General features: G+C 37.0%; 1 protein-coding gene across 1 annotated transcript in view; it reads right to left on the bottom strand.

Annotated features, from left to right (window-relative positions):
- The window catches only part of LOC143041158 (uncharacterized), a 74,256-nt gene extending 68,142 nt beyond the window's left edge, over positions 1–6,114 (bottom strand). Inside the window, exon 1 of the mRNA XM_076212973.1 lies at positions 6,070–6,114. The gene's annotated coding sequence lies outside the window, so the exon portion shown is untranslated. The remainder of the gene's footprint in view (positions 1–6,069) is intronic.
- Positions 6,115–8,759: the final 2,645 nt, after the last annotated feature.

The following is an 8,759-nucleotide window of genomic DNA, read 5'->3' as shown; positions in this document are numbered from 1 at the left end:
ATTAATTTGGGCAAAACGTGAGTTGGTAAACCATTTGGCGAAATGAAAAGGGGGAAAACGTAATTTCACGAAACCAAATCTGTCAAAACGTAATTTGGTGAAATGAAATTGGGACAAAACGGAATTTGCCGAAATGAAAATAGGCAAAACGTGATTAGACAAAATAATTTTGGCAAAACGTGATTTGGCGAAATTAATTTTGGCAAAACGTGATTTAGTAAACCTTTTGGCGAAGTGAAATGGGATAAAACGTAATTAAAATAGGCAAAACGTGATTTGGCAAAATAATTTTGGCAAAACGTGATTTGGCGAAATTAATTTTGGCAAAACGTGATTTGGTAAACCTTTTGGCGAAGTGAAATGGGGTAAAACGTAATTTCACGAAACCAAATTTGTCAAAACGTAATTTGGTGAAATGAAATCTGACAACACGTGATATCTATATAATAATAAAAGAATTCCTGTTGATACCAATTTAAATCGAACCGGAATCCGGAAATCCCTAAAGGCGTCTGCGAACCTCCGCGTAGCGGGGTCGGGCGCAGCCCGTTGCTCGTAAGTAAATAAACAAATGAAAAAATAATTATACTACTACTACTACTACTACTACTACTACTACTACTACTAATAATAATAATAATAATAATAATAACAATAATGATTATAACAATGACGATGACGCAAATGCATAGATACAGACACCAAAGAGTTAGCAAAACAGCACTACAACATTAACAAGGAAACCATCCAATGTATCAATAAGAAAAACAAAACAACGAACGTCAGCACAGGAAGACAAAGAAAGAAAAGAAGAAAGACGACGAGGAAGGAGAAGAAGACACCATTGATGAAGAAGACAACGGGAGCAAAGAAGAAGAAGAGGAAGAGGAAGAGGAAGAAGAAGACGATGACAATGGAGACAAAGAAGAAGAGGAAGTAAATAGAAGAAGAAAAAGAGGAAGGGGAAGAAGAGGAAGTAAAAAGAAGAAGACGAGGAAGAAGAAAAAGAGGAAAGAAGAAGAAGAAGAAAACGAAGAAGAAGAAAAAGAAGGCAAAAAGGAGACAACAAAAACGGTGAAGAAAGAAGAAGAGGAAGAAGAAGAAGAAGAAGAAGAAGAAGAAGAAGAGGAAGAAGAAAAATCAGAGAAAGAAGAGGAGAAAAGAGAAAGAAGAGGAATAAGAACGAGAAGTTTAGGAAGAAGTAGAAGAGGAAGAAGAAAGATTACAAAGGATTACAAAGGCGGAGCATGCCGACAGGAGACCTTTTGGTCCATAAATAGGCCGGATGCGAAAAAAAAATCATGAAAATAATAAATGAATAAATAAAAACTATAATAATTTAAATAACAAATAAAATACATAAATGAAGAAGAAAACGAAGGAGAAGAATTAGATGAAGAAGAGGAAGAATAAGAAAGCGAAGACGATAAAGAAAGGAGAAGAAAGAATCACGAGAAAGAAAGAAATAAAAAAGGCGAAGAAGAAGAAGAAAGAAATAAGAAAAGAATGCGAAGAAAACGGAAGATGAAAAAGTAAAGAAAACGAGAAGATAACAAATATGACGAAGAATTCGAAGACGAAGAAAAGCGAAAACAACAACGACAACAACAACAACGACAAGGACAATCACGCAACACAAACAACAATCAACAAGGTCCCAATTGCCAATCCATGATTGGATCATCCCGCGTGACGTCATGCTGCCAATCACCATTCAAGGACAGTTACTCGATCCCCCACACCCCGTTTTCTATTTTTTTTTCTTTTTTTTTCTGTGGATCCTGCTTCTGGTAAATAAGAGGCGAATTCTTGATAAACACTTGGAGTGAGAGAGAGAGAGAGAGAGAGAGAGAGAGAGAGAGAGAGAGAGAGAGAGAGAGAGTCTTTTAGATCTTGAGGTCAGCCTATGACGTCATCATGACCTCGAAGTTCTTCGACTTCTTGGAGACACTGAAACCTTCTTCGGCAAAAAAAGAAAAAAAGAAAAAAAAATTACATGATTCCCCCTTCCCCCCTCCCCTCCTCGGGCATCCGTTTCTTGGTGTCGTTTTCATCCATGTTTGAGGTCGATTCCTCTTCCTATTCCTTCTACTCCTCCTCTTCCTCCTCGCCATCACCATTTCCTTCTCTTCCTCCTTTTCGTCATCATCATTCTCCTCCTCATCGTCATCATCATTTTCCCCCTCTTCCTCCTCCTTCTCCTCCTTGTCATCATCTTTTCCTCATCTTCTTCCTCATCATCATCATTCTCCTCCTCCTCATCATCATCATAATCCTCCTCCTCCTCCTCGTGATTATCCCTCTCCTCCTCCTCCTCCTCATTATCATTACTCTCCTTCTTCCACTAATACTATTACTAGTACTACTACTATTACTACTACTACAACTATTACTCCTATTCCCCTTCATTTTCCTCTTCCTCCTCCTCCTCCTCCTCCTCCCACTACTATCATTACCACTATTACTACCGCCATCACTACTACTATTCTTCTTCCTCCTTCTCCTCCTCTTCCTCATCCTCTTCGTCTTCCTCCTCCTCCTCGCCTTCTCCTCCTCCTCTTCTTTTTCTTCTTCCACCTTCTCCTTCTCCTTCTCCCTTCCTCTTCTTCCTCCTCCTCCTCCTCCTCCTCAAGAAGAAGACTCGGATTGGGTTTCAAAATATTTTCGCTCTTCTCTTCTCTTTACTCTCTCCCTCTTCTTCTTCTTCCTCCTCTCTCTTCCCTTTCTCCTTCCTCTCTCCTCATTCCTTCTTCCCTTTCTCTCGTCTCCTATCCCCTCCAGTCCTCTTCCTCCTACTTCCTCCTTCCTTCTCCTCTCCACCTTTCCCCTCGTTCTTCTGTCCTCCTCTTTCTCCCTCTCTCCTCCCTCCTGTCCTTCTCTTCTCCTATCCTCCTCCCTTCTCCCCTCCTCCTTTCTCCTCTATATCCTTCCTCTCTTCCTCCTCCTCCTCCTCCCATCCTTCCTCTCCCATTCCTTCCCCCTCCTCCTTTCCCTTCTCTCTCCTTCCCTACTCCCTCCTATCCCCCCTCCCCGTCCTCCTCCAAATCCTATAAAACGTCCCCCTTGACAGGTCACCCCCTCCGACGCCATCCCCCCCCCCCAAAAAAAAAAAAATGTCTTTGGCAAGTTTGGACACGTGTCTACGTACTCTCTTCCATTTATTTCTAATTTTATTTTATTTCTTTTTTATTTATTATTTATCTTTTTACTCTTTAATTGATTTATTTGATATATTTTATTGATTTCCTTTCAATGTCTATCAATGAATCTATCTATTCATATATTTATGTTTATCTTTTTATTAATTTATAAAAAAAATTATCTGATTGGCTTCCTATTTCTCTATATACTTAATAATTTTCATTTAATTATTCTTTATCTATTATAATTTTATTTATTCATTTCTCTTTTTACTTATCTATGAATATATTTATCAATTGTTAATTAATTATTTGTTTTGTAGTCATTTTCTTTGATTAATTTATATTTATTCATTTGCTTATCATTAATAATTTGTTATTTATCTACTTATTTATATGGCTTGGTATATATTTACCGAAGAGAGTGACATAGGGTGCCATATGGCGATATTTTTCGAAAATATTTTTTCTTGAATAAAATCATCTGACGACGTGTATGGTCATATTCATAAAAGAAGCAAAACTACAGTGCACCTTCTGTCGGTTTTTCGATGATAAAAATCATAAGCCGGCAGGAAAAATAAAATATTTAAGACGACTTGGCAGCCGTGAACGTCAACAAACGCCTTGATGAAGATTAACATAAGACCAGTGGATATTTTGGTCAGCGTCTTGTTCCAAGCACAATATATGTATGTATGTATGTATGTATGTATGTATGTATGTATGTATATATATATATATGTATATATATATGTATATATATATATACATATATATACACACACACATACGCACACACACACACACACACACAGTATACAATCTTCTTTTTAAACTTGTTCTATTTAGTTACTCAGCTGCACTAATTTGGGTTAAGCTCCCTTTGTTTACATTCGTCACCATGGCAACCACGAGTAGACGCCTCTTCATTCACGTATAAACAAAAAATCCTTGGAAGCCATTACGCACTCAAATAAACAAATAAATAAATGAATGAATAAACGAATAAAGAACGATAGAAAAATATATACCAATAAATAAGAAAAAACACAACACACACACACACATATATATATGTATATTTATATATACATGTATATATATCTCAGATGATTTTTATGACTGTTGCGCAGAGGATTCGAACCTACTGCTCTGGCGCCAAAAGGCTCGGAAGTTAGTGCCTTAAACCTATCGATGGTTAAAACTCTCCGAACTCGGAACGCAACTGGTTCCCGAGATTAGGAAAGATCGTTGCCTGCGACACGTATTTCTTCAAGAGCCTCAGGAGCCTCTGTCGTCAGAGCGGTAGGTTCTGAATGATGTTGCTGTTCACTAGCGAATTACTCATTTATATATATATATATATATATATATATATATATATATATATATATATATATACATATATATATATACACACATATATATATATATATACATACATATATTCGTGAATAAGATTAACATACACGTGAATAAATAGTATATCAAAATAAATGAATGAAAAATATATATAAATAAATATAACAAAAATTATAGAGGCAAATTGACCATTAACGCCATTTTAATTAAACTTGATAACAAGCTCGACATTGTCCTTAATTGGTGTCAGAAGCGCTGGCGAAGGAAACACAGAGTCCTTTGTCGTCTAAACCAAGGTCACGTTGAGTTAATTGATTAGTTTTCTTCCTTTGAGAAAGTTACAAAAAAAAAAAAAAAAATCTCGTTTACAAACGTCAAAAACGTTTTGTGACGTATGAATGGTTTACGTCAGATTCCGACGCATTGGAGGAACAGACGCAATTTCCGTATTCCGTTAAGCCTATACCGGAATGGATGTCCGGAAGGTTTAAGTACACACACACTAACACATAATCACACACTAACACAAAGACACCCCACATATACATACACAAACACATACACACACAGACACACACACACACATACATACACATACAAACACACACACACAGATACGTGCACACAAACACACAGACACGCACACACACACACACACACACACACACACACACAGATACGTGCACACAAACTCACAGACACGCACACATACACAGACACGCGCACACATACAGACACGAGCGCACACACACACACACACACACACACACACACATACAAATACTTGCACACAAACACACAGACACGCGCGCACACACACAGACACGCGCGCACACACAGACACGCGCGCACATACACACACACACACACAGTTAAACACTTTGAAGGGACATAATTATATGCACAACACAAATATGACACGCACACACACAGACACGCGCGCACATACACACACACACACACACACACAGACAAGTGAACAAACAAATACACACACACAGGCACGCGCACACACAGACATAGCATTGCCCATAGATCGAGACATACATGAGTTCCGAGCTCTCATCCGGGAGGTTAATGTATATTGATCAGGAGACCAACACGTGATCCACGGCCGTGATGAATCGCACACACACACACACACAAAGATACACAAACACACAAAATTTAAGGAAAGTCTTCAAAATCCTTCTAGAATCTAGATAGAAGACTTCTAAAAGCATAAGATCTTAGAACATTAGAAAATGAGGAGGTGGAGGAGGAGGAAGAGGAAGAAGAGAAAGATGGAGATGGAGGACAAGGAGGAGGGAGAGGGTGTAGGAGGAGGAGGAGGAAGAGGGTGTAGGAGGAGGAGGAGGAAGAGGGTGTAGGAGGAGGAGGAGGAGGAGGAGGAAGAGGAAGAAGAGGAAGATATAGATGGAGGACGAGGAGGAGGGAGAGGATGTAGGAGGAGGAGGAGGAGGAGGAGGAGGAGGAGGAGGAAGAGGAGGAGGAGGAGGAGGGGGAAGAGGAGGGTGAAGGAGGAGGTGAAGGAGATGGACAAGAGTGTAAAGATTGTGTTTACCTTATATGGAGTCAGAAGACGAGTGTCGTTCGTGCAGTGTCTGTCAAAGACAAAAAAAAATATTTATCTCATCGAAGGAGAAAGAGATTAGAGAAAAAATATATATGTTTATGTATATATATATATATATATATATATATATTTATGTGTGTGTGTGTGTGTGTGTGTGTGTGTGTGTGTGTGCGTGTGTGTGTGTGTTCGTGTGTGTGTGTGTGTGGACAGAAAGTCGAGATGACACGGAAAAGTTTGCAGGAGTAAAGTGGCAGTGGTTGGTCATGAAGGGGTATACAAGGGACCTTTGTTTAGCAGTGGACTCGGAGTGGATATATATATATATTTATATATATAAATATATATATATATATATACAAATACATATATACATATATCTATATATATATTGCAAAAATAATCACAATAAACGCGTGACGAAAAAATATTGCAGAAACCACAGGGAAATTAAAGTCGGAATACTGAACGTTTTCGACTCATATATACTTTCTTATTTCCATATGTATATGAATGTCTATGTACTTTTATTATTATTACCATTAACATTTCCATGTGTAATTGAATGTGTATGTATGTATAATGTCCGAAGGTTTTATGTGACTATAATCTCTCCCAGTTTTCTTACTTCTGTATAAATATTGTGTTCTATTTTTTCTTTCTTGTACTCTGAGGATGTCGTAATAGACGAAAACGTTCAGTATTCCGACTTTAATTTCCCTGTGGTTTCTGCAATATATATATATATATGCGGAAAAACCACCAAGGAAAAAGAAAAACTGATGACCAAGCGCTTTCGTCTATTCAGAGACATCCTCAGGGTACATAGAAAAGAAAAAGTACACAAGAATATATACAAAGAGTATGAGGTCAGGGAAGGAACCAGGAGAGGTTGCGAGGATCTAATGTCAACCTGACCCGTTCGCGGCAGCGGACGTTTGGGCTACTACTTTTTTCACAATAAAATTGTCTAACTTATACATACCATGACTTAAATTTAAGTTATTGACAAATGTATCTTTGATCAGACTGGATTCTATTATATTTCTCGTCAAATATGACTTATCTTTAACAATTTCTTTAGCACCCTCCCAATTTATACAATGATTAAAATCCCTTAGGTGAATAAATAAGGCATTAGACATTTGCCCACTCTTGACGCTATACTGATGTTGTTTTAACCTTACTTTTAATTCTTTTCCAGTCTGACCAATATAGCATTTGTCGCAATTTTTACATGGAATTGAATATATACATCCTTCTTCCTTATATGGAGAGTTTTTAATTAAAAGACTTCTAACTGTATTGTATTTTAAAACAACTTTTAAAAGGTCATGACCACTTAATTAAAGAGTTTTCATCCACCTCACCTTCTTTGCCATACATGTATGGATTAATCAAAACTCATAAGCCTAATAACCCGGTGAGACCTATTACTTGCTCTATAGGATCTGCCAGTTATAAGTTATCTAAGTGGCTAGTGTCTATCTTAAGTCCCCTTGTAGGCTCCATCTCTAGTAGCCACATTAAGAACAATGTAGAGTTAGTTGATAAGCTTAACAACCTAAATTTAAATTACCATTTTAAGTTAATAAGTTATGATGTTACCTCGTTATTTACTCGTGTACCGGTTTTTGATTTATTGTTGTATCTTGAAGAAGAATTGAAGAAACATGAGTTGCCACTGCCTACCACCACTATCATTGAATTAATTAAATTATGCATTGTTGACTCATATTTTGTATTTGACGGTAATTTTTTCCAGCAAAAGTTTGGTATGGCTATGGGTAACCCACTTTCTCCAGTTCTAAGCAATCTTTACATGGAATTTTTTGAAACTAAATTATTACCTAAGATTCTCCCCCATTGTGTCACATGGTACAGATACATTGATGATATCTTATGTATTTGGCCTGCAAATGATGATCCTAATTTGTTTCTTAACTAAACTCAATGCCTTGGTCCCTTCCATTAAATTTTACCATGGAAATAGAAGAAAATGATCATTTACCTTTCCTTGATGTTATGATTTACAGAAAGGAAAGGTCCTTCAAATTTGATGTCTATAGAAAACCCACCAATGTTTCTTTCATACGTACATTTTTATTCGTCTCATCATTGCAGGACAAAGATGTCAGTGTTGTCATCAATGTTTCTGAGAGCCCATAGAATTTGCAGTCCCGGAGTTTTTGGATGATGAACTCTTAAGAATATCTAACATAGCTTCAAAATTAAAATAATCCTAAGCACCTCGTGGAGATTTCTTATAAATCGGCTAAGAAATCTTTCTACGAGGAAAAAGCTAGTAAAAACTTTTTAATGTAAAGAACCTACTTGTACTGCCTTTCAACGAGAATTTTCCGTCAAACTACCACATATTCTTAAGACTTTCAACATTCAAGTAGCATTTAAGAACTCCAATACAGTTAGAAGTCTTTTTAATTAAAACCTCTCCATATAAGGAAAGAAGGATGTATATATTCAAAACCATGTAAAAATTGCGACAAATGCTATATTGGTCAGACTGGAAAAGAATTAAAAGTAAGGTTAAAAAAACATCATTATAGCGTCAAGAGTGGGCAAATGTCTAATGCCTTATTTATTCACCTCAGGGATTTTAATCATTGTATAAATTGGGAGGGTGGCTAAAGAAATTGTTAAAGATAAGTCATATTTGACCG

This window comes from Oratosquilla oratoria, chromosome 30 (assembly GCF_046742065.1).
Source record: "Oratosquilla oratoria isolate Oo_2021 chromosome 30, ASM4674206v1, whole genome shotgun sequence".
Classification (NCBI taxonomy): Eukaryota; Metazoa; Arthropoda; class Malacostraca; order Stomatopoda; family Squillidae; genus Oratosquilla; species Oratosquilla oratoria.
Note: the sequence above shows the minus strand (reverse complement) of the source record. Positions and strands in the feature narration are given on the sequence as shown.